Source organism: Sinohyriopsis cumingii, chromosome 6 (assembly GCF_028554795.1).
Source record: "Sinohyriopsis cumingii isolate HCF-2022 chromosome 6, ASM2855479v2, whole genome shotgun sequence".
Lineage (NCBI taxonomy): Eukaryota > Metazoa > Mollusca > Bivalvia > Unionida > Unionidae > Sinohyriopsis > Sinohyriopsis cumingii.
In genome coordinates this window covers 143733152-143759510 of record NC_142966.1, presented here as the reverse complement: position 1 = coordinate 143759510, position 26359 = coordinate 143733152, and the positions used below count along the sequence as shown (strand labels likewise).

The window sequence follows — 26359 nt, the reverse complement described above, 5'->3', positions numbered from 1 at the left end:
ATGTCATATGCTTTTTGATCTTCATGCACGAAAAGGTCCATGAGAATGGTAGCATCGCATCATCTTACATAATTTGTTCAAATAGATAGGAAAATGTAGTTTGTGTTTGCGGAACGTTTACGAGTTATGTCCCGTGGGTCGAAAACTCGGAAAACTGCCTATATTTTCCACAAAGATCCAGAACATAGATTCGGAATCAATTTGCTTTCTTCGGCCATTGGCAAATAAGGATTTGACGTCATTTATTTGGCTTGCAGGGGGTCCAGCATGTGCACGTCTCGATGTGAAAGCAACTTTAAACTTCAAAATAGTAGGTTTTATATGCTTGTTCAAAATTCCTTCTATTTTGACAGGTGTGAGTTAGAAGATAATAATATTGTCATGACCAATACAATGCTGAAAGTCACTGGAGAACTATCTTGGCACGAACATGTAATGCGAAGAGCACTGCCGGGTAGACCTACAACTCGGGTATCCACTATTTTGTATACCTAGACAGTTTTAGTACGCTCAGGATGTGCCTACCATCTACCAGCGTTTGTATTTTTCCTTTTTTAAAATCGAAAGTCACAATAACAATTTGGAAATGAGTTTTACAAATCTTCAGGTTTCTTTTATGCTTTGTTTAGGATCTTTTTGAAAGATAACACAAATATACCACCATGTCGGCCAAATCTGCGCGTCGGGTAATTCTGCGCAACGATACTACATAACTGTAAACATTGGACCACGTGTTGGTTCTGGTCGAAAATCCAGTTCGTACCAAGAAAGAACGATCGTCCTCTAATCCAGGAAAATGTTTTTCATAAATTTTACAAAAATATCCCACATTTCTACCCTAAACGCATTAGGCCGATAAATCAGTCCTTCACCCTAGTCCTACAATGTAAGACACAGCACATGTTGTTTTTGTTTTAGTGCTATGTCTTACATCCAAATAACGGCCTTGTATAACATGTTCCGATGCCGTTAACATTGGAATGAGTAATCAAAGTTTCAGGAACATCTCACACACTTGGCAGCCTATATCGACACACTTCTACTAATTTTTGTGTAATTAATATACTTACTGTGCTGTCTTTATCCTGGGGGAATGAAAATATGATACTAGCAAATGGACGCATTTTCATGTTCTGTTGACATACATTTGAATTTGTTGCAATGCGACAGTAGTTGAGGTATGCCGAAGTAAGTTTCTTGAACGAAACGAACCATTGCTTACAGTTCCAATAGGTATTATATATTTTTATTGGTTTCGTTAAAGAATAATATTTCAACTTAACCCAACGAAACTTGAAAACAGGTCCACTTCTTTTGTGAGAATTTGAATTTATTAGAGAAAAGACATCAGAGTAAGTAAAGTCTGACTAAAACATTATGACATTACTTTGTAGAAAAGCATCGCTATATTGGTTGTCAGTTGTGTGAAATATTCCTGAAAATTTGACTTTCATAACGATGTTAGTTGACATCAAAACACGCTACACATTGCCGTTAGTTAGGCTGTAAGCCCTTGACGCCCACAACATAAATATCGGTGTCGAGGTCTTACATGTAGGACTACCCTTCACCCATGATAGTTTTATTTTCGGGTGAGGGGCTGATATCACCTATTCATTAAAAGCTGCAATTATCTGCATTCAAATTTGGCTGCACACATCGATGTATATTTTATACACTTACCGGTAATTCTCGCGGCTGTGGATCTACTGTTGGTTGAAGGGTTCTTTTGGTGACATGTAGATTATATTTCCTTAGCAAATCATATGTTTGGTGACTTGTAAGTCCACCTGGAATAGCACAACCATCTGTCCTGTGGCTATTTTGAATTTTGCGCTTGATATGGCTGTTACTAGTTACCGATATGTGTCTAAAGTGTACATGGGTTTGTTCCGGAATGATTTGCATGCAGCAGAATTGCATATTTTAATGAACAGGTGACATCATACCCACAAGATCATCCATCAGTATCGACACAGATTTGTTGGGTTGATTTATCGGACTAATACGCATATGAAATATAAGTTCTAAATGTCAACATGAAGACCCACTCCATGACCTTTTTGAACTTTTAACCCAGAAAATCCTATTTGCTATATATCTATTAGAATCGTACAGATAAATATATTATATAAAAGATGGAAATATTTACCTTAAAACAAAACTGCATTTTAATCCAAATTTCCAAATTTGCAAGCAGTTGCCACACACATACAAAATCATCTACTGTTCAAAATGTCAACTTGCCGCTAGAATGGGATTCTCAAGAAATTCCAGTGCATATAGTCAGTTTCTAAATTTTCTGGTATTTTTTTTCCCATAAACCAGATGTTGTAAACTTATTACATCCTATTCATTGTTGTTTCTCTTCAACATAATAGCTTCTTTTTTTAAAAAATGTTGAACTTTACTAAATTTTTTACAAGATCAGTTTAGTTTGCTTATTATCTCTTGCCATTTATTGACATTGTTACGTTAAATTTTGTAAAACTAGCTATAAACCTGACTTTCTTACTTGACTGAAATGCTGACAGAAACAGTCCAAAATAAAGTATTTAATTTCCATAGCCTTGTGGATAAGTACTACATATTTTCAAAGCTATGCACAGAATAGGCTAACATATCACAAGTCATGAAAACACAGGGGTGTTATCCCGTGTGTCCAAAATTAATATTTGTTAAAACAATATTCTGGTGACAATTGCCTCTTTTCGAATGGTAAGCATTGCAGTATTTTATTTTTGCTAATCATTCGAATTCGGTGTGCGTTTTGCTTCAATTATTGGTGACAGAAACCTTAAGTGTGCAGAAATGCCTAACAGCGTTGTACTACACTGCTGTCGAGCTTTTCTGCACATGTAAGGCTTCTGTCACCAATACTTACGTAGAACGTATACCGAATTTGACATATTGACAAAAGTAAAATACAGCAGTGCTTACCGTTTGAGAAGAAGCAGTTGTAAGCAGACTATTCTGTTCAAAATAATATTAATTTTGGACATGGGGGGGGATACCACCCCTGTTTATTCATGACTCACAATATGTTATCCTATTCTATATTTATGCATCAGGTTATGGAAATGAAATACGTTACTTTGAACTTTGTCAGCATTTCAGTCAAGTAATTAGGATTATGCTGGTTTTACAAAATTCAATGTCACAATGCCACTAAATGGCAAGAGATATTAAGCAAATTAAACTGATCCTGTAAAAATATTTAGTAAAAGTTCAACATTTTATAAAAATAAAGAATTATGTAGAAGAGAAACAACAATGAATTGGATGTAATATGTTTACAACATCTCGTTTATGAGGAAAAAATTGCTAAAATTTAGATTTCTTGAGAATCCTGTTCTAGTGGCAAGTTGACATGTTGGATAGCAGATGATAAAGTAGGTGTGGGACAACTTCTTGCAAAATTAGAAACTTGGATTAAGATGCAGTATTGTTCTAAGGTGAACATTTCTGTCTTTTAAATAATGTATTTATTTGTATGATTCTAAAATAAATATTAAATAGGTTTTTCTGGATTACAAGTTCAAGAAGGTCATGGAGTGGGTCTTCATGTTGACATTTAGAAATCACATTTTTATATGCATTTAGAGTAGAAATGTAGGATATTTTTGTACATTTTGTGAATATCACTTTCCTTAATTAAAGGACGATTGTTCTTTCTTGGTTCAAACTGGATTTTCGTCCAAAAATAACATGTGATCCAGTGTTTACAGAAATGACATATTGTTTGAAGAGTTACCCGACACACAGAATAGGACAACATGGTGGTAATTATAGAATAGTACCACTCTGCGAAATGGCTCAGTTCTACAATTAATTTCTGATTACTGCCTAATTGTATTGTTATGGCAACATTTTGAACAATAAATACCTTTATTAATACTTTAAAAACTGAATGATAAATATACATGTACATCAACCATTTAGAGGGTTTTGGCATTTGTGGACAAAAAAATGTATATAACTTTTGATTGTATGGATTTGTCCCTGTATGTGGCAACTCTAAGAACACATGATAGTGCATTTTGAAGCAGTACACCCAATTGTTTATTGACTCATAGAGGTAGCTACAGTGGTGCTATGGTTAGAGTGCTGGACTCATGATTGAAAGGGAACAGGTTTGAATCCTACCATTGTATCAGCTGAATTGTTTTGGCAGTAATGAACGATCACGTGTTGCATTGCCATTAAACATCAAACCAAATTTCACAGCATAGATGCAGTCTATCATGTATGTCCCTACAAGCTTTTCCTGTTTTTACTTTATAGTTTTATCAAAGTAACCTGAAAAATAGCAATTTTCTGTGTCAAATCACATGTCAGAGGCTGCTGGGGGTATGGCAAAGCTAGTTGCTGCTGTGATGTGCTATATCTGTTTACATTTTCCCAAAATCGGAACAGTTACCAATGGCATCATTCATTAGATTGTCATAAATGTAGGTGTAGCATAAAATTACTTGTAAGTATGCAGACCACTGTGTTTAAAATGATCACGCATTTACAAATGATCAGAATATGAATATACAATTTCAAAACGTTGATTTGAAACAAAATGATTGAATGATAGGTGGCTCAGAATGTGATGAAAATCAAGAAACATTTCCAAAATATTGCTGTGTTTTAGGGAGAAAAAAACCCCTGATGTTTTACAACTGCTTTTGGAAACCTGTTTAGCCAAGAGAAGCAAGTCACTTGGAGAAAAAGAAAGAACCCAGTCACTCTAAGTATTCCTTAGATTGCATACATGCCATATTGCAACAACTCTCACATTATTACGTGACATCTTACAATGCAAGTCAGCTGTTGTCTGTAGGTGTTATCTCTGCTGTTGGTTTCCCACCTTTATTAATGAATCAGATATGAGTTGGACATATGTGAGGAAGTATTAACAGATATTTGTAAATAAAATGGCACAGAAAACCAGCCAAAATTGAAATAATTCTTAATTGCTATTACACATACCAGTTTAAATTTTACACTCACTTATCACTATCATGTAAATGACTGTATAAGGTCAGATTGGATTTTTAAGTTTAAGTTTTACTTGCTCTTGTCCCTAAGGTGTGAATGCCTGTCTAAGGTCACATTGGGTCAAGAGGGTTACATTTTACATGCTCCTATCCCTAAGATATGAATGGCTAGAAAATGGCTATCTAAGGTCAGATTGTGTCATGAAGGTTAAGTTTTTCATATCACTATGGTGAGAATGGCTGTCTAAGGTCAGAATGGCTGTCTACGGTCACAATATGTACTGTAGCTTAGTAGGGATTTACAGAGTTAATCAATGTCAGCTTCTCCAGGCAGGAAAATTGAATTTGTCCCAGGGAAATTTGTTCTTGTCACAAACATAATATCCCAGCATGAATAAAAAAAAAGATATGTTATATATTATGGAAATCATATTTGTTGTGTGTGTGTTTGATTTGGAATTTTAACATAGCTTTAACAATTTTTCAGTCATAAAGCTACAATGTCTGCAGCGTGGCAGTTTATCATGATGTCTAGCACTAGGGCATCATGCCGCAGACATGTAGCATCATGTTCCACCCAGCCACATTATCATGACACCAGGCCAACCAGTCCTAACACCTAGAGAGGCAGCTGTTAGTTTTTGGTATCACCGGGGTTTGAATCCACGATCCCCTGCACCTGAGGCGGATGCTCTAACCACTAGGCCATCAGAGTGGTGTCATATTTATTGCAATTTTTGTTTTCTTGTTATCTGAAACAGACATGTACATCTATACAGACAGGTAAATGGATAGATATAAAAGGGTTTGGAAATAGCTTGATTTTTAAACAAGACAGAGTTAGAGAAGACCTTGAACTAAAAAATTTAACAACCATCAATAGTATTATAGTCAATGATACTCACTAATTCACAAAGACCAGACCGTACTTGTAGATTTCATAGCATCATACTATTTTGTTAGAACTAGAAACTTCATAAAGTTTTCTTTTTGTGCTTACATAGCAACTCTTTCAGAAACCAACAATTAATACTTATTTTCCATCATACTAATGGAATGATCATGCATCTGATCAGCTGATGTTATCTCCCTTGATCAAGAGGCTTTATTTATTATCCAGTTTCAGTAAAACTCGGTAAAGTACATTTATAATGTGATGGTCTTGAACGAGTTTAGTTATGTGCAAGAGAATGTATATATGTGTATATGTGGGAAAAAATTGTATCAGGCTACCTCAGACAAAATCAACTTAATATAATGTTTGGGAGATAGATGAAGGTTGTGTTTTTACTGCTGTATATACAACTCTGTTGATAAATGGTTATTTGTTATGTAATTCAGGTGAGCAATTAAAGTCCCTCTTGTGCCTCATGATTTATTTACAGGTCAAGTCTCAATGTTGGTATGGTGCAACAAAGGTGGGACTCGAATTTAATAATGCCATACTCACAAAATGTATGTTAATTATGGATAATGCTAGGTGAAATTTTAAGCTCTTGCTTTTTTATGCAAAAGTATCCAATATTTCAGCAAAAACTTGTGTAATTCTACAGCCTAAAAGAAAGCTTATTTTTGCATTGATTCCTTTTTAGTGAAATCCATCCATTAAATGCATTGTTCTTTCACTGTTACTGTAGCAATTAGTGAGTGGACCAGGCTAAATCCATTTTATTTTTAAGGTGCATCCTTATCTCTTGCATGTCAAATCCTTTCATTCACCAAATTTGAAATTATTTCTTAAATATTTATAGGCTACTGCATTTGTATGGGAAAATATGAATGAGTTTTTGGGATGGAATAATGCACGACCTTGGGAGTGCAGTATATCCATCCGAAAAACGAGTTCATATTTTCCCATACAAATGCAGTAAACTTTTTATTATATGCTCATGTTCTTATTCTACCTAAGGCTTAATTATATAAACAAAATGCACTACAAGAAACAACGTAAATGAATGTATGCTGTATTCCAAACTAAATACACACGCGCAGATTTATCATTACCAACACTAGACCATAACGAGTAGTTAATGGGGATCTTATAGGGTCTATGGGATTTATCATTACAGACCCCCTTGGGAACATATAGGGTCTATGTAAATTTAACATGGAGAAAAATCGTGGGAACATATAGGGTCTATGGGAATTAACATGGCCAAAAACCCTGGGACAATATAGGGTCTATGTAAATTTAACATGGAGAAAAATCGTGGGAACATATAGGGTCTATGGGAATTAACATGGCCAAAAACCCTGGGACAATATAGGGTCTATGTAAATTTAACATGGACATAAACCCTTGGGACTGTATAGGGTCTATGTAAAATTGAAACAGGGAGGGTCTCTATTTTTTTTTAAAAAAAATAAAATAAAAAAAGGGGTAGGCAATTCAAAGACTATCTCTTTTCGAGAAATATGGCTGGCCCTGAAAAGGGCCTTTGGGTTTTCTTCTTCTTCTTCTTCTTCTTCTAATTTCTTCTTTTCCTCCACCAAGTTCTTATTTTATCTCCTACACTCTTCTTCTCTTTCTTTTTTTTCTTCTCCTCCTCTTCTTTCTTCTTCTCTTCCTCCTCTTCTTTCTTCCTCTTTTCATTTTCTTCTTCTTTTTCAATCTTTTCGTTCCATTTGCGTATTCTTATTCTTTCCTCTTCATCCTCCTTCTCCTCCTTGATCTCTTTCATGACACCACTAATCTTGTCCTTTGCTTTCCTTAAGTTATTAATTTCCATCTTCACACGATGGGGACTATAGGAATAATGGTCTTCAACCAGTCTTAATAGCATCTGTTCCATTATTCCTAAGTTGTCTAAAACGTCTTGCAAGGTTTGAATTTTGTCGATTTGGTTTGACGCCATCTTCTTTTTATTCTTTGCAGAATGGTTTGAACAACGAACACTGTGGGTTATTATAGTGAAAGCGCGGACGTGATGGAAAACATCCCCCTAAAAAACATAAAATCGATCTTACCTAGATCATGACCCAACAACGCGCGAACGTGAAGGAAAACATCCCCACTTTTCTCATTTCATATAATATAACCCAAACTATACTCTCCACATACGCTAAGAAACAATAAAGAAACCCATAATCTACTATTCACACAAACTTACTTTATTAGTTACTAACACAAACACACAATCACATACACTCCCACTATTAATAAAGAGTTAGTGTTTATTTTCACACTACTCTACCTACACACATTGGCAAATCGATCGTTATTTCTTTTCTAGAGTATTGGGTAGCCCTGAAAAGGGCTGTTTTGTTTGGAACTTCATGGACACCTGGTTAATGGTGGCACCTTCCAGGCCTGGCGCCACATACACATCTTATCCCCCAGTTACTTTTTACCTTTTGGGGGGAGAGAGCAGAGACAGGATATGTCGCTTCAGAATCCCAATTTTCGCTCTCTGGGATTTTGAAATTTCTTCTCTCCTTTTCCTCCTCCTCTTCTTTGTTTCTTCTTTCCTCTTTATATCTTCTTTCTTCTTCTTCTTTATATCTTCTCTCCTCCTCTTCTTTGTTTCTTCTTTCCTCCTCTCTTATCCTTCCCTCCTCGACAATGGCTTCCGCGGCCAGTTCATTTAATATGCGCCTGGCATATTCCAGATGCACATGAAGCTCCAACAGTTTCTCAAGTCTCGTGTTCATTTTTTGGTGTTGATCAATCAACAAGGGTAGCTGGACTGCCGAACGAGTTTCAATTTATACTGAAAGCGCGGACATGAAGGAAAACATCCCCCTAATAACATAAAATTCATCTTACCTTGATCATGACCAAAAAAAACAACAACGCGCGGACCTAAAAGAAACACTCACTCACTTTTTATGCTACCCATCACTATTTTAAAATTTTTTATAAATCACTTCAATAGACTATCCACATACGCAAAGCAATTCAATCTAACTCCAAATATACACCTCAAACACTAAGAAAAGATATCATTTTAATCTACTATCCACACCAACTTACTTGAGCTCTTACAAACACTAACACACCAACACATACACTTTCACTATCAATAAAGAGTTAGTGTTTATTTTCACACTACTCTACCTACACACACATTGGCAAATCGATCGTTACTTCTTTTCTAGAGTATTGGGGTAGCCCTGAAAAGGGCTGTTTTTTTGTTTGCTATGGCATTCTTTTTTAGTTTCTAAGAATGCGATGTCCTCTGAGGATAGACTTTCTGGCGATAGGTCTGCTTCTTCGGAAAGAGAAGAAGAACTCTTTGGTGTCGATACGACAATCGACAAAGCCTCTGTCAGCTTCAGGTTGTTGCTGCTGTTGCTGTTGTTGCTGCTGTTGCTGCTGTCTCTGAAGTCTGTACTTCTCCGTCCATTCTTCTTTTTCCCTGTTCACTTCTTCTCTGAAGAGCTCTTCTATCAGGTCTTCAGTGATTTTTAACATTCTCACATTCTCTATTTCTTCTGGCTTCGGTATCAGACTGTGTCTGACCCTATGCAAATTCACGTAGGCTTCGTTGAGCTTAGCTAGTTTGGAGCACATCTTCTTAGGAGGATGAGTCGACAATGGATGGCTAGACTTGAAACAACCCCGGTTATTATAGTGAAAGCGCGGACGTGAAGGAAAACATCCCCCTAATAACACGATTTTCGATTCGCAACGTTCAGTGATTGTCATGAGAGGGATAGTAAGAAATGAAAGAGCATCAATTCAACATTCTTATAGCTAAACAAAAGACAAAAGCATTTTTTCAAAACACAACATTTTTTATTCAAAAATCACTTAACACTAAACAACAACTCTAACATTTTTAACAATAATCCAACACTATAACATCAAACCATATTTTTTCAAATCACTAACATTTTTTTCTCAATTAACAATCTACTTTAAACAGGGTTGACAACGTTGTGAATGAAATTGTGATTTCCACTGTTGGAAATCATTAGGCCATTGATGGACACTACGTTTCCTAGCTTGAGACAAAAGATAAGCATAATGGTCACAAAACCATCGATCTACTTTCACATCGTTTCTAGCAGAAGAACGAGGATCGAAATGAGTCACTAAATGTTCTAAGGAATAGCCCAGGCTGCGATGATGCAGAAAATACACACAGTACTGTCCACACACCAAGGAATCTGTGCCTTGTAATTTCACATTATTGAATCGGGTGGTTTGAGCATTTCTTCTCATAAAGTCGATGATATCGTCTTCCAAAGGGGGCAATCCGTACGAATCAAAATATTCCACACAGCCTTCTTGAGGAAAGTAGACGGCTACCCAGTGGGTTCCTGGGAGATGACTGTCGTCCGTGTTGATCACGTAAGCTTGATGGTCTTTAGGTTTGCGATGAGGGAGTTCATCTTTAGCACAGACGACAGGATTCCAAGAAGCCGTATACGAACTGTGGTTCAAAAGGTAATAAAGTTCCCAGGTATCCATTTATTTGTGTTTTTTCTTCTTCACAGGTAATAATAAGTCGTCAATTCGATCCTGACTTTTTGCTTGAAAATGTCTGACGAATAAACGGTTATTCGTTCTGTTTCCTCACTCTGATTCAGGAGAGCTTCGATACGATGGATCTCTTGAGTGGTTAATGGTGGACAAGAATGCTCACGCAAGTCTTTATACCACTGGTGCAACACGTCTTTGTTTGAGATGAGACTCCAAGCTTCGTCCAGATACTCGTCTAATTTTTCTTCTTGACTTAACATCAGGCATTTATCGTGTTGAATTTGACTGGGATGATCGTTTTGACATCCATAGCAATTTTTCTTGATCAATTCCGTCATTTTGTCGACCAAGTGTTTGGCAAAACAGGAGACTAAATGGGCTTCTTGTTCTGGCCATCTTGACTTCATCATGACAACTTCTTAGTCTTTGTCTTGGGATCCTTCTTCCACGATCTCCTCACATTCTGTCTCCAAAGTTTCTCCACTTTGTAAAGAGGGATAACAGTCTTCCATGGTTTCTAATAATCTAGAATGACTTCTCTCAAACTGTTGATTTCTATGGTATTATCAAATTCTGCATACAGGCGGTCGTTCTGCTCAACGTCTGACTGATGTCGTTACCTACTTTAGGTAACACTTCCACACGGCGTACGTAGAGTCTGGCTTCTTCGATTTTGGTTTTGTAATCGGCACTGTCAGCTATTAAATGGAAAGCGGTACTGCTACGATTCAGTCTCAGGCGAACATTCACCCCGTTCAGCAAATATTTTTCTTGCAACCACATGTCCAAATGCAAACGATCCATCAGTTCTAAACTTTGGTTGACTCCCATGATTCTCTTTCTTCGTTCTACAAATCCCTCATTGGTGGTTGTTTTTGATTTGGGGTCAGCTTCAAGACCTGTTTTATCAAATTCGCCCGCTTCGTCAGGTTTCCATAGCACGCAAGCATTGAGATGACTATCCTTGGCATCTATTCCGTACGTCAAGAGATTTTCCAGGTAGGCACGGTAAGGGTAAGTATCCATGCTGCTACTGACTAGTTTGTTATTCAAGTACAAGTCCACTGAGCTGAACAAGGAATGCATGAAATTGTTGACGGGAGCTACTGGCTCAGTGTCTATATCATTTCCATCCTTATCTAGAACTTTGACTTTCAAGTACAAGTAACTGCTATTCAGATCGATGTAATCTTCGGGTTGTCCTTTGATTTCAAACTCGATGGGAGCGGAATCGGCCAATGAGGAGACGGGATGAAATTCCACCCACTGGGATTCTTGCATCGTCATCATGGTGGGGGGCATGGCAAACAGATCCAGTTCCGTCTTGGAACAGGCGCAAGACTCTCGGTGCATCATTTTTTCTGTGTTTCAATAATCGAAAACGTCTAAGTCTCGAACGGTTCTTCTTTTCTTGGCCTTTCTTGCTTGAAGTCTGGTGAAAGGGTGTTTTCTTCGTCGTCTCTTTCTGCCTTGTCCTTGCTGAATGCCTGACTCGGTAGCGTGCAGGGCATTTATAGGTGTGTCTCATCGGCCTAAAATGTCTTTGCCCGTTTGCATCAAGACATTTTTGCCTGCCCTCATGAAGGCTTCTTTAGGGTTTTGTTTGTCGATGATGACATTTTGGAGAAATTCTTTGCCTTGCGTCAGTGCCGCATCTTTCAAGGCGTGCAATCCGTGTGTCACCATCGGTTTCAACACCGGGACCACCGAACGAAAGGCCGATTTTAACATATCTCCTAAACCGTGTCCTCGCTGTCGTGCAACCCCTCGGTACACTGGATACATGACTTACTTACGAGTCGTGAGAGAACCGTTTTCGAAAATGGAGTTTCACCGTGACTTTTCCTTTGGTGAATGGAATATTTTGTCCCAAATCTCCTTTTATAGTAATGTTGACCGTGTCCAAATACGACTTGCTGACGGGTAAATAATGAGGATGTACAAATTCGCGGTGGACGTGGTAAGTGTTTCCACCTTCCTCGTCAGTGTTCGTGGTAGAATCCACTTTGAAAGGAATGACACGCAGTAATGGCACAGAGGTGTGTCCCACCACGTTGTACTCCACCACATCGGAGTACACGAACATTAAATTCAGTCCTTGGTTCAGTTCTACCGGTTTTCCAAAAGCTCTGTAAAAATCCATATTACTGTTGATCTTGGGGCTCCAATTGTTTGTGACCATTGTTGAATGTCCACCCAAAATTTCAAACAAACTACCATTGAACCTGAAGGACAATGTGTCCGTATCTGAAAATTTCATCAGTAAGCGACGAGCCACTTTATGGTACTCCAGGGTGACACTTTTTTTGGCTCTGTTCAGGGCTTTGCCAAAGGCGAACTCGAACCTGTCCACAATAGTGTCCACCAAATGTTGGCCACTAAAATAAAACCCTGCTGGAATTTTCAAGGTGTAGATACTGAAGGCTGGTTTGCTGGCTGGTCTTGTGATCCCTGAAAACCCGATGTCAGTCATGGCTTCTTGTAATTGTTGGTTCAGGATTTCGACCTCAAAAAAGTTTTGTTTTTCGGTGATGTTTTGGATTTGTGTAGGGTGAATCATTTCTACTAAAGCCACTTCCCAATGGGCTTCGTGATCTAAGGGGATGGCTTGAGGTAATTTGGCCGTGTAACAGCACAATGTGTTATTGGGAAACACCTCCATGGAACTGTCACTGGGTAAGGTCAAGTAAAATTGGTTTTGGTGACTCATAATTCCAGAGTTCTGTGGCTGTCCGAGGGGATATTACTGGACGTCAGAGGTGTGTCTCCGCCCAAAATGGGGTTCTGGTTGTGGTTGTTGTTGGAGTGGTGACTGGCACTGGCACTGGACACAACGTTCCCGTTCGAGGAGAATTTCAGGGAGGGATTGGGAAGCAGGTAACCGATGCAACTGCTCAATAAAATGGTCCACAATTGTTTGTCTCCTTGTTGCAAACTCAAATTGGCGATGGCTGCCCCGATGACACAATACACCACGAAGATTTGGCAGAAAAAGACGATTTGCGTTTTAGGCACACGTTCTCCACACCACACCCACAAGGGTTGTTTTTGTAAATCTTGCACAGAAGAACTAGGTGAAGGAGGATTGGTCGACGTAGCTGCGTCTGATGTGTGAAAGGGCATGATGGTCACTTCTTTTTATAGTCGATGACTTGCGAAGCGTCGATCCAAGAATCGAAACTGGGTGGATATCCTTTCCAACGTACTTTGACTTCTTTGACATGTCGTTTGCCCACTTTACGGGTTCTGCGTTCGAGAATGCTTTCGATGTCGTACACGTCGTCTTCTTTTTTGGTGACACGTTGTAACTCGGGCAAATAAAACGTTCCTTTGAGCACTTCTCCGTTCATGTCTTCCAATTTATAGACGGCAGGATGACGGCCATGCACTCGTCCAGTGACGCGAAACAATTCGGTCGTCCAGTTAGGTAAGTAACCTTTGTCGAAAGTGCGTTTGGTTTTGCCAATGCGCACCCAATCTCATACGGCCAACTCTCCACTTTTCTTGGGGACAGCCCTCGTCGGGGACGTACCGAACAGACGCTCAAACACCAACACTTCATTGTCGGGAGTCACGTCTTGCGGGGCACGTCCGATGCTTCGATGGTAAGATTGGTTGTACGCTTGCACCAGGTGCGGTAAGATGTCGATGTACTTCAGAGTGTGGTGATGCGTAAAATATTTCCACATGCGTTCTTTCAAAGTGCGTTGAAAACGCTCCACGATGCTGGCTTTGGTTTCGGGATTCTCGGTGGTAAAAAAATGAATGTCACGTTTCTTTAATTCTTTTTGGAAAGCTTGGTTCAGAAATTCGGTGCCTTTGTCCGTTTGCCATCGAAGAGGGTGACGGCCACTTTGTTTCAACACTCGTTGCAGGGCTCGCACTAACTCGCTGCTGGATTTGGAAGTCAAGGGCACGACCCAGGCAAATTTGGAAAAGACGTCGATGACACAAAACAGATATTTGTAGCCACGATTGTAGCTGGCCAAATGAGAGACATCGGCTAAATCGGCTTGCCATTGATGATCGATGCCTTCCACTCGGGTGCGACTTCTGGCAAACTTGCGTCGAATGGGTTTGTGCAAAGTGTAGGTAGCTTGTTCTTGTAACCATCGTTGCACTTGAGGTAAACGGAGACTTTTCAGTCGCGTTTTGGCAGCACGATACAATTTTTGAACTCCTGCGTAACCTGCAGGATGCGAGGGATCGTAGTAAATGCTAGCTAAGACTTTTTCCATTTTTTTGTGTTGATTGGTGTCTTAATAAGGCACCCACTCTTGGAAGAGGCTACTCTTTTTCTCTTGGGGTATTTTCTTGGATTGCAAGGCTTTGCGTGTGCGACCGGCAATAGGTGTTGAAGAGGAGGATGTCTGAGCAGGGGATATCGGTTCTTGTTTCACTTCTGTCTTCACTTTCTTTTTCTCTTGTGAGGAAGAAGGGGTGGCCATCATCTTTTTAATCCATCCAATTCTGGAGGTAGGTGGTGTTGTTAACTTGCGTACTTTTTCTGGTGGAGTTTGAAACCCTTCTTCTTCTTCTTCTTTTCCTTTTTCTGTCTTGGTCACGGGTAGTGGTGGAACTGGTACCGGTACTGGTGATGGTGCTGGACTTTTCATCAAGGCCTTAAAATCTTTCAAAGTGGGTAGAGCTGTTTCGTCTAAAGCTTTCTGGTGAAAGAGTTGTAGTCGTTGCAAGAGTTGACCGTACTTTTGCGATTTTTCTGTTTCGGACAAATCTTGGCGATCCATCAAGGATTGCAATTCGTGTTGTAACTGGGACATCTCGCTCAAATGGGGATTGGGAGGTAAATGAGGGGTGCGTTGTTCTTGCCACCGATGGTATTCCATCCATCGTTTGTAAGGCACTAAAGCTAGTTTTCGTCCTTCCATGGGGTTGTCAGGGGTTGATTCTGAGATCTTGGGACTTCCGAAGGCCTTTTTATCTTGCTCCCACCAGTCCTCCCAACATGGTCCCCAAGACTCCTTTCAGTATGGGGCCTAACAAGAGAGGTAAAATGCCTCCACGTTGGACCAACATCTTCTTTTTTTGACGAATGGGAATTTTCTTTCGAACCATTTGGCGAAGAACGTGACGATGTTTTCCTAAGCATTGTTTCTGGTGTTTGGACAAAGGGATCGTGCCTTTCAAAACGTTCAAACAACATTCGCACACGGTATCGATGACCTCTTTGGAGGCCGTTTGAATGAGTTTTTTTCGTAGGGGTGAAGAAGCTTTGGACAGGACAGATAACATGTCCCCATGTTTAGCTAAACGTGGTGGCAGTCCTTTCCTTTTCTTTCCTTGGGGTTTTCTGGAGGGTGACATTTTTTGCTTGTGGTTCCGGGACATTCACCGAACAGACACTAACATCGATGACTTAACGCACACCCTTTTATCTTTTTTTTGGGACTATCGCTTTGTCATAAAGGTGACAATGTTTTTCCCAAAATCACCAAGGAATCCTCCCCTTTGTTGACGCCTCTTTTTCTTGGAACGACTGTGTCTTTTCTTAGGGTAATGTCGATGCTTGGCTAAGCGCTTTGTCGGATGACGCGTCTGCCTTTGTCTCTTTCTTTTGTGGCTTCTTGGAGGTGACATCTTTTTTACAAGTTCACTGATACCCCGACTTGGTCACAGGCTCTTTTTATACTGGAACGCGTCGCCACTGATTGTCTTTACGTTTTATCAGTTTGAGGACAGGCATGACACGTCGTGCAGGGGTACGCAACGGACTAAATCGAGCCAGTTCTTGCTTGGACAAATCCAGTAAACTTTGTAACATGCCCGATCTTTCTTGGACTTTGATTTTGGGAGAAGGTACTTTGTGAGCAGCAGCCACTGCCACTAAATTGGAGGGTCCTGCCACTGGGGAAGTTCTTTTGGGGGTCATCAACGGAGAAGTTCTTGGTGTGATCAACGTCTCCAAGTACTCTTCAGTTCTGGGTGTCATCAACGGAGAAGTGGATGAACGTGAGGATGCCGGAGACGCAGTCACTGCCGTGGCAGGTCGTGGTTTGCGAGTGTAAGGTTGCGTCCTGGCCGAAGTGCCTCTCTTGCGACTAGTTTTCTTCTGTGGACTTTTCTTTTTCTGGGGGCTTTTTCTCTGTTTCTTTTTCTGGGGGCTTCTTTTCTTTTTCCGGGGTGGTGGTGTCTGGTAAGAGGAGGGTCCTGCCACTGGAGAAGTTATTCTTCTTGGGGACCTGGTCTTTTTCTTTTTCTTCTTGGGACTTCGTTGGACTTTTGTCTTGGGGATAACTTTGGGGGCATTAGGATCCCATCTTAAGAGTGAGCGAATGATGACCCCTCCTAGAGTACCGCTCCCTCCAGGTTTCAAAATGATTTGTTTTTTGGTTTGAGTGTCGATGCGGGGATCGGCCAGTTGGACCAAAGCGACTTTGTTTCGATCGAAAAAGCGTTGGGTTTGATGAGGAATCTGAATGATTCCTTGGAGTAATTGACGTGCCGTCACCGTGAACCATCGTAAGACTTCTTTGAGACTAGCTTCTAAGACACGGGCTCGTGTTTGTGGATTTTTTTCTCGACTGATGCCATACAAGGCACGAATCAATTTGACGGGAAGATGCGACTGAAGGGACGTCATGTTCACACTGTGTGAGACAGACGAAAAAGGGTCTGAGGTTTTTATAGATTTTTTGATGGGGAGTGAAATGAAGTCGAGGACGGAGACGTGTACAGGACAGGCCCTCCATCTTGGCACCAATGGTGAAACAAGTGGGTACGAAATCGCAAATCCTCGGGGGTCGTAGGTTTCAAATCGACGAGTAAATAGGCGTGTGGCGTTTGAGTGGCATCGTCGTACGCCTGAGTCAGCCAAGGCGTTCCTAACTGTTTGGCTAAGACTTGCACTTGCGATTTATCTCGAGGGCTTTTAAACAAGACCACGTAATGCGCATTGAGACTGATGGTGCGATGGGCTTTACTTTGTTGAAACAAATTTTGGGTGATGTAAATGACACTGGCATTACGGTGATGCCCTTTGCGCGTGAACCACAATTTAATTTCTTCTTCGTCTTCTCCTAACATGTCGTCGAAAATGACCAAATGGGTTTGACGGGAGTCAGAGACGATGCCGTCGTCTTCTTTAGGAATGCCTTCCACAAACACGATGGAATCGCCTTGACTTTCTCGCAAGAGGCTGTACGCCGATTGCCACTCTTTGTAACACCACACGATCCGTTGAGGTGGCCGATCGATCAAATGATGTTTATGTTCGATCAAACGTTTGACGAATTCGGTTTTGCCTGAACCGCTAGGTCCAGCAATGAGCATGTTAAAGGGATGGCGAAGATACAAAGCCTCCCAACTGGCACGATCTAAGTGTTCGTCGATGACTTTGACAGTAGAGGAAGAGGGAGCAGAGACAGCAGAGGTAGCCATGGTGTGAGAAATGTCACTTGTGACACGAAAACGAACAAGACAAGAGTTTATATACTTTTTCAGAACACGTTTATTGAATGTTTTTTATCAAACATGAATACGAAAGACAAAAATACATAAAAGCCAAAGGCTTAAGTACAAGGATAAAAGGCACATGATAACGATGAACGTGGAATAAACACAAGTGTCTGTACAACAATCACATCTTTTGGGTAATGTTCTAACCAGTTCAACAGGGGGTAAGGTCACACAAGTGTCCTCCCGAAAGGGTCTTTCAGGTCTGTCCACGACAGTCCTGTCCTGGGTGACGGGTTCTTCTGGCACCGTCACTAACACGGGTTGAAAAGTAACTTTTTTCCTTGAACAACTCTCGTGCATACTGGGCCACTTCTTGGGTCCAAGCCTCAAAATCCCATTCTTTCCAGGCACGGACATCTGTCCAATGGGGATGTAAGTCACAAGCTACACACACATCGTCATACACGTCTTGGGTAGCTAAAAGTTGACGAATCTTTTTTTCCCGTAGAGGTCGAGAAGTATCCAGATGAAAACGCAAGGCTTTGAGCAAAAGGAGTTTTTCGTGACCATTTAAGGCCATGGAGGTGGTAAGTACTGATCGTAAAGAGTCCACAAAGAATCGGCTGGTAAACGAAATCCCAAAAAACAAGTCACTAAGACACACACCACTTGTCGTCCCAAATTGAATGGATACAGTTCTTGTAATAATCGATGGTAATGATCCACGGTTTGAATATGGTCATTGAGTTCCTTCCACGGAATCTGTTGGATGACATGTGACATAAGTCGTGGCATGGCAGCCTGTTTTTATAGTCTCTTTGTTTCGGAAACAATACACGTACTTTCTAGCCAGAGATCTTCGTTCTCCAGTAGGGAATCTAAATCTTGCATACTGTAACCGAAACTTCAGAGTTCGTTTAGAAGTTTCCTCTTCCTCTAAGTAGATTCCACGTAAAATATGTTGATAATCCTTTAACTTGTCTTCCTCAATGTATTGCTGTAGGTGAGTCTCGAAGTAACCAAAATAATGAACATTTCGATCATTCACTAACTCAAAGTGTTGAACAAGGTCTGACCACTGAAACAATTTCTGACGAATCAGTTCTCTTATACCATTCAGGTACCAGTGGTTAAAGATCTGGTGACGTAACGGATGCAATTGTTCTTTACGTTTGACTTGTATTTTCACCAGCTCTCGGTAAATGCGTTCTCTCAACTCCACAGGCAAAGCACGAATGTTCTCTAGCAAAGTATCCATGAATAGGTCATACTAAATCCTCTTTGGTCTGACACAAGAAATGTACTCTTTGCACAAACATGGTTTCACTTCAGTGTCAAATTTAAATCGTTGAGTCACTAATCTACACATGACAATTCGTTCAGAAGTTTCCTCTTTCACTAAGTTGACATTGTGTTCAAGATGTTGGTAATTCGTTAACTCTTCCTCTGGAATTCGATGCAGTACGTTTACAATGATGTAGGTAGAATCGTCCATACCAAACCAATCCTTTTTAAAACTAGAGGATCGTTGATCAATGTCTGTCCGATGGAACACTTTCAATTGAATCAATCCTTGTATAGCCTTCAGGTACCAGTGGTTCAAACACCGGTGACGTAACGGATGCAATTGTTCTTTACGTTTCACTTGTATTTTGACCAGCTCTCGGTAAATGCGTTCTCTCAACTCCACAGGCAAAGCACGAATGTTCTCTTGTAAAGTATCCATGAACAGATTATTATGGTAAGAAGTTACTTCAATGTCTCGGTCCCACTAAGGGTAAGTAATGACAATTCGGTGACCATCGAGCATGTTCTACGTAGGCCGAATCTTGCGGTTCCCAGTGGTGAAGTGTCACATCGCAACTGAAGCACCTGACTTTATCTCCTTCGCCCAAGTAGAAAAATCCGGCTCTGGCTAATTCTTCGGGGGTCGGTCCTCCCAGATACTTTGGCCATTTTCCTTTGAACGATTGAAGACGATTTTCAAAGTCGCAGTATTCCGACAAACGCACAGGAAACGAATATTCGTTTTTCACAGGTTCGTTTCGATGAGGGTTGAGTGACATGGGTAGGAGTTTGCTCAAGGCTGGATGACATCCGTAGGGGGGTAGACGTGAAGGTGAACATTCCCCTTTAAAACGAAACCCAGTAAAATGTCCAAGAGGACGAGCGGCATCACTTTCGCATCCGACAGGTTTGACACGCACAGCATCACTTTCCATGATAGGGGTAGGGGCACTAAAGTTCCCATGATGCTTTACGGCATCGCTCAGGTCACAACGTACAGCATCGTATCCATCGCAAGGCTCACAATCGCACTCGTCTGCAAACTCCGTTACACAATTACAATGGTAACCACATGGACAATCGCAGTTTCCTTCCGGACATTTTCCGTCGCAATGCCTGGGTCTTATCCATCCAGTATTAGTCACACTAGAGGAAGATACAACTTTTTTACAATCCCCAAACTGGAACGATGTCTCTTTCAAAGTATTCATCTTGTTTGCTCGGTCTTGGTAGTCACAATGAACTATCGATCTTGCCTAGGGTTCCTTTTTATATACAGACCAATACCGACGTGACCGTACGGTAAGGTGAAATGATTGGGAAGTCGAACTCGCTTCTGGTACACGATTTGATAAACTTTTTCCAAAGGTCGACTGACGATGTGGTGAGTGGGTAAACGTACAATCTTGTTCGGTTGGTAAGTGGTCACTTTAAAGTTTCCATCCTCTTCCGATTGCAAGGCTTCTTTCAATACCCCAAAGTTGACCACACGACTGGTACGATGATTCAGAGTCAGTCCTTTCACTTTGCACGTCGTGTGCACTTCTCCTTGTTTGTCCCGGTATTCGTAGCCGTAATTTTTGGGACCGCCACTGACGAAACTTAGAATCTTGTCATCGGGATGCTCGTCTGTCCAGGCTCCTAAACGGTCTCCTTCGATGTCAGGGTGATGTTGACTCGGGTGATGGATGTAAATGCAACTGTCCGTGTCAAAGTACAGGACGCGTTCTTCTAACAGTTCTAAAGCTTCGTACAATTTTAAGCGAGCATGGGCTGTCACGTAAGCCGCAATGATGACATTTCCAAAGGGGTCGTCTTGTACAAAGTCCAGATCTTCTTCGTAATTGACTAAGATCAAATCCTCGCGAACGACGTCCACATGTTTCATGAATTTGGTTTTGTCGTGAATCATCTGAAAGTAGCGGGAAGGTTCTGTCAAATATTCCGTCTTGGGTAAACACGGTCGTTGTGCCATTTTACCCCACAAGCAATTTAACATCACTTTGGCAAACGATCGCCTGCCTTCGTTTTTCTCGATGTGGTCTAAAGTGATGCCTTCTTGTTCGTAGTATTTCTCTTTGAATTGTATTTGGTCTTCGGAAGTGTGACACCAGGAAGGATAGCCGCTGGCTTCTTGCTTCAGTTTCAAAAAGGCATCCACGTAGTCTGCGAAAATGCTTTTCTGAGTAGGGTCACCCTTGTGGTATTGTTGTGTCTTGGGAAAGTGGCAAATTTCGTACACTTCTAACAGTTGGTATCCCATGTCCATAGCTTTGAACAATTCTACGCTGACCCAGGTTCCCGTCAAGACCCGTTCTTCCTGGCTGTGATGACAAGGCTGGTCTTGGTTGCACGTTTCGGCACAAGTACGGCACAAAGGAAACATCAGTTTGCCTTGACAATGGTGAGGTAAGACGGGATGGTATAGGTTCGTGGGAGGCAAAACTTTACACTTGATCAAGCCTTCGTATTGTCGAATGTTGACCAGGTCGATGTGTTCCGTGAACAATTGCGGGTGCCCTACAGGAAAGCGACAATATTTGCACACGTAGGGATACAGCGAACACACGTCCAAGTATTTGATTTCTTCTCCGTTCTCTTCGTCGGCTTGGTACAGCAAACAGGTGGCATTGGTCCTTCCTCCGTACAAACTATCCCTCGGGTTCAGCGGGTCCATGAACTGGTAACTTTCCACGAGGCGTTTAAACTCGGGATCGGTTTTCATACGGTGATCGTACTCGTGTTCCCACATTTCCACCACTTGGTATCCTTGCTGTTCTAACTTTAGGCGTCGCTGACAAGTGTCCTGGTACAAGTCTTCCATGGTTCGTTGCAAAAACTGATTTTTAGTGCCACGGTCAGGATAACAAACGGGACATCCGTGAAATAAGCAACCGTTAAACTCGTACACGATCTTGGGGTTTTCTAAGTCCCAGCCATCGACCGAATACGTTCCGATGGTCTTTTCGCCCCCTCCGTTGCGGGCATGCTGAATCCACTTGTCTTCCTTGTCGCACAAGTAATGTAACCAACGTAGGGCTTTGACCGAGTATTGACGCTTGACATAGTGGGTCGTTTGAGGACTGATGACAGCCACGGTGTTTTCAGGCATGAATCGTTGTCGATACACTAAGGAACACGCTTTGGCAATGGTGCAAGCTTCTTTCAAAGGATCGACCCCTCCGTGTTCCATGAACAGTTCTCGAAATTTTCCACAGCAACGCCGTAAAATGTCCACGTCGGAACGACAATACTTTAGCATTTCTTCCTGAAAGTCGAAGGGGTCAGAGGCATGAGCCTGGTACCAAGCGTAGAAAGCTTCTCGTTGTTCGGTACGCATGTTGTCGGGGTCGTAATAGTGAGCCTCAGGTAAATGGGGTAGAACGGCGTGTTGATTGGCTTCCGTATTGAAAAAGTGTGGAAAGTACCCTTTAGCCATTTCTGTCATTCCAAACGTTTTAGGCATTCGACTCAAAGGCATGGCCAAATAGCTCATCGAATCTTTAAACTGTACTTGTCCCACTTGCATGAAAATGATTTTGGCTCCGTTCAAAGTCACTTTAGGACGTTCGGTGCCATGTTCCGTATAGTATCTGAGAAGAAACTGTCCATCGTATCCGGAGAAATTGTGAGCCATCACCGTGGCATGACGATGACAATCTCCGTAAAGTCCGATGTCCTCTTGGCTCCACGTCTTGTCGATGGGGTCTAAGACCCATTGGGCAAAATCGGCTAACGTGTTTGGCCCCCGAAAGATTTTTTCACGCCCTCCAGGAATCTTGCTGCAGTGAGGGCAATGACTGAAGATAGGTTCTTGAATGCACTTCTCGCACGCTCGATGAGCCACGCAGAAATTAGGAATGTGAATGCCAGTCTCTTGCATGCATTCGAAATCGAAAAAGATGAAATTGCCTTTCTTCTTGTGACCGTCCTCTTTCTCTGGTAGGGGTTGGTATTTTTGCACGTAACATTGGTGTTCCAAGTCCACGATGTGGTGACAAATGTGACATTTCTTTTTTCCTGAACATACGTGTGCCTTGGTACTATTGGTACGTATGCCTTGTCCACACGTAGGGCACAATCTCAGGAGTTGACAAGCACATTTCTGCTGTGAACCTTGCGTTTTCAGATGTTGTTGGTAACAGGTAGGGCTGACAAACGTGCGCAGACAAGTTGAACAAGGCACTGGTTCTTCGCTCAGACAGGGTGAAGAGGCCAAACATCCTGAGCATTTCGATCCACAATGCTTGTGTTGCTCTCGATTATTATAACCATGGTCACATTTCTCACAGTAATAACCGTATCCCAGGAATCCGGTGATACTGGTAATGGTATCGAAATGGTCATCGTGATGATAAACGTGAATGTATTTTCCGTCCTTAAAATCTTGCCCTCGAAACAACAGAGACCCGCGCACTTCTTGAGGGTGCACTTTCAAAGTGTATCGTGGAGCTAGGGCATCTTGCAATTTTTGCATCTCAGGAATGCCACAGGGTCTGTCTTTGGACATGCCAGCTTTTCGTAACAGGAGTTCTGCTTCACTTCGTTGTTTGGCTCGGTCCGATTGTCGAATGTTCTCCCAGTCTCTTTTCCATTCTACCGTGTCGTTCTTGTTGGCATAGGTTCGTCCCACCACGATGGCACGGGCTAAACACATCTGGTCATGAGGATTGTGAATTTGGACAAGGCTACGCTTAATGCTGCGAAGGTCGTTCACCAATAACATCTTTTTGCGTCCGGTCCCTTGAGGAGGAGAGACGTGGGTCATGTCCAATGTGGCTTTTCCATCGGTGATGTCAAACTGGTCATTAGATTGTTGCACGTGTTGAATCTTGTCTATGACTTTGGAAGCGGTCAATTCTGCAGGGGTGCTAAACTCGATCCAAACAGGGGATTTCAAACCGTCGTGTTGTATGGAAAGTCTCAAGCGATCGTCTTCTTTGGGTTGACATTGTCGCTTGAGTGCAGTGAGCAGAGAATCCCACACTCCGGTGATGAACCCTTCTGCTTTCTCTAACGGTACTTCGGACTTGAAATCTTTAAACTTCACCGTGTATTTGTAAGCCGTGGTTCTAAATTTTCTAGAGGAGCGCTTTTCCGTCTCTCGAATGGAATAGTACTTTTCAGGGTTGACAAAGGGTGGTGGACTTGGTTTAGAGGGTTCGGATTCTGGTTCACTCATGTCCTCTTCAAAATCACTGGCATGAATTTGTGTCAATATTTCAGCCCTGGTACGAGGCGATAGATCACGTTTCTGCCTCTTACTTTCTTCTTCTTTCTTCTCGAATGAATGGGATCGTTTCATCTTGAAAGCAAAAAGTCAAATGACTCAAGTTCAAACACCATGAACTACTTTATAGTCATAGCAGACCAGCGTATATAAAAGGGTGTGTGTCTTGTCCTTTCACTATTCATTTCACTCTCAAGCCGAGCACAACGATGGAAGAGACTAACCAGATGGAACGTTTCGTCAGAGCTTTGCGAGGGGTCATTAGAAAATTCTCTTCAGACCATCCTACGGACTACTCTCCTTCCTTTCGAGATAAAAGTCAAGATACTTGCTATATCTGTCAGAAGAAAGGGCATTGGTCTTCAGAGTGTCCAGACCGTCAAAAAACAGGAGCTAAAAAAGACAAAAGTCAAGATACCTGTTATTATTGTAAAGAAAAAGGACATTGGTCTCCAGATTGCCCAAAAAAGAAACAAGAGGAGTCAGAAGAAAAGAAGGATTCTTCAGAAGAAGAGAGGGATTCTTCAGAGGAAGAAAGCAGACAGGTGAAGAAAAAGAAACAGGAGACGAAAAAAAGAAGGGAAGAAAGCGAGGAGGAAGAAGAGGAAAAGAGTGTGACGGTGAAGAAATTCAAAAAACAGAGAGACTAAACAAGGAGAAAAGAAGAAATCAATGAACTTTTTATTAAAGTGTTGTGTTGTGAATTGTGAATTGGATTGTAAAAAATGGAGAAAAGAATAAATGAATGATATAAGGTAAGAGTCTTTGAGTTTTGATTTTAAAATAAGAAGCTACACTCACGCACTCATACAAAGACACGTACTATAAGGGTAAAAATGGGTGGGGTTTATTTTTTTTTTTGAGTTATTGGCAAATTGAAATTGTATTTCTTTTCGAGATATGTGGGTGGCCCTGAAAAGGGCCTTTTTTCTTTACGATGTAGGGGTGAGTTTAAGCAATCAACTTTAACTGCCTTATGCCTTTGCCACGGCCAAGGCCTACTTCTGGACTGCGTAATGTTGATGATGATGATAATGATTGGGTTGAAATCACTAAGGGTGGTACGGTAGGCTTAGTCACAGGGTTGACGTGTTTAGCTCGGGAAGGTCGTATTCTCTTCGGTCGTGATAAAGAAGTCTGATACATTTGTTTCAGACTTCTTAACTCCGCTAAAATATCCAACAGTACCGTGACCATTTGATTCTCACCCTCTTGTTTCTTTGCTGCTACTTCTTCTTGCTGTTGTTTTTTTCTTACCTCTTCTTCTTGTTGCTGTTGCTGTAGGAGAAAAGCCTGTTCCGCTTCTTTTTGTCGTTGCATAAATTTCTCCAATTCTTCTTTCTGTCTCTGTCTAAAATTCTCCACTTGCGGTAATGAAGAAGGTAACGAAGGTTCCGGAACAAATTCTTGCGAGGAGAGAAAATCCACAAAATCCCAATTCACCTCTTCTGAAAGTAAGTCCGGGTTCCCTTGGGCGGTCTCCGCTGCTGGTGCACCCCATTGGATCGTTTTCTGAGTTTCCGTCATGTTGAATGACTGTCGCATAGATTGACTGCACACAAGCGCTAGCAGATCTATATTGACTACGTGACGTCACAGACTGCTCTCTTCGGATTGGATGCAGCTGGCTGAATTTTGTAACGCGTGTTCGGATTGGTGAATGAACTCAATCCGTTTCAATCCTACCTGTCCCTATAAATAAGCGCAGTTCAGTGCATTGATTCACCTATTCTCGGAGCCTCAACATGTGGACCGACGTTGAATCTTCAACCCTTGTGTCAACAATGATGTTCAGGACGGACATGCTCATGTATGTCCGATCCAAGTGGACCGTTGTCCACAGGACCAGCAGCAGCCTGTGGATAAGAAGAGTCTATATAGAGAGACAAGGTTGCCTCAAGAGGACTCTGATGTATGGCCCTGCTGTAAGACGAAGTTTGAGGACAAGAAGATGTCGCAAATGCCCTTTATGTTAAGGGCATATTAACATAAACCAAAGGCCCTTTTCAGGGC

General features: G+C 41.4%; 1 protein-coding gene across 2 annotated transcripts in view; it reads left to right on the top strand.

Moving 5' to 3' along the window:
- The first annotated feature begins 224 nt into the window (after window positions 1-224).
- Window positions 225-26359, top strand: part of LOC149798167 (uncharacterized) — a 135055-nt gene continuing 108920 nt past the window's right edge. For both annotated transcript variants that reach the window (XM_089963278.1, XM_089963277.1), the window contains exon 1: window positions 225-310. The gene's annotated coding sequence lies outside the window, so the exon portion shown is untranslated. The remainder of the gene's footprint in view (window positions 311-26359) is intronic.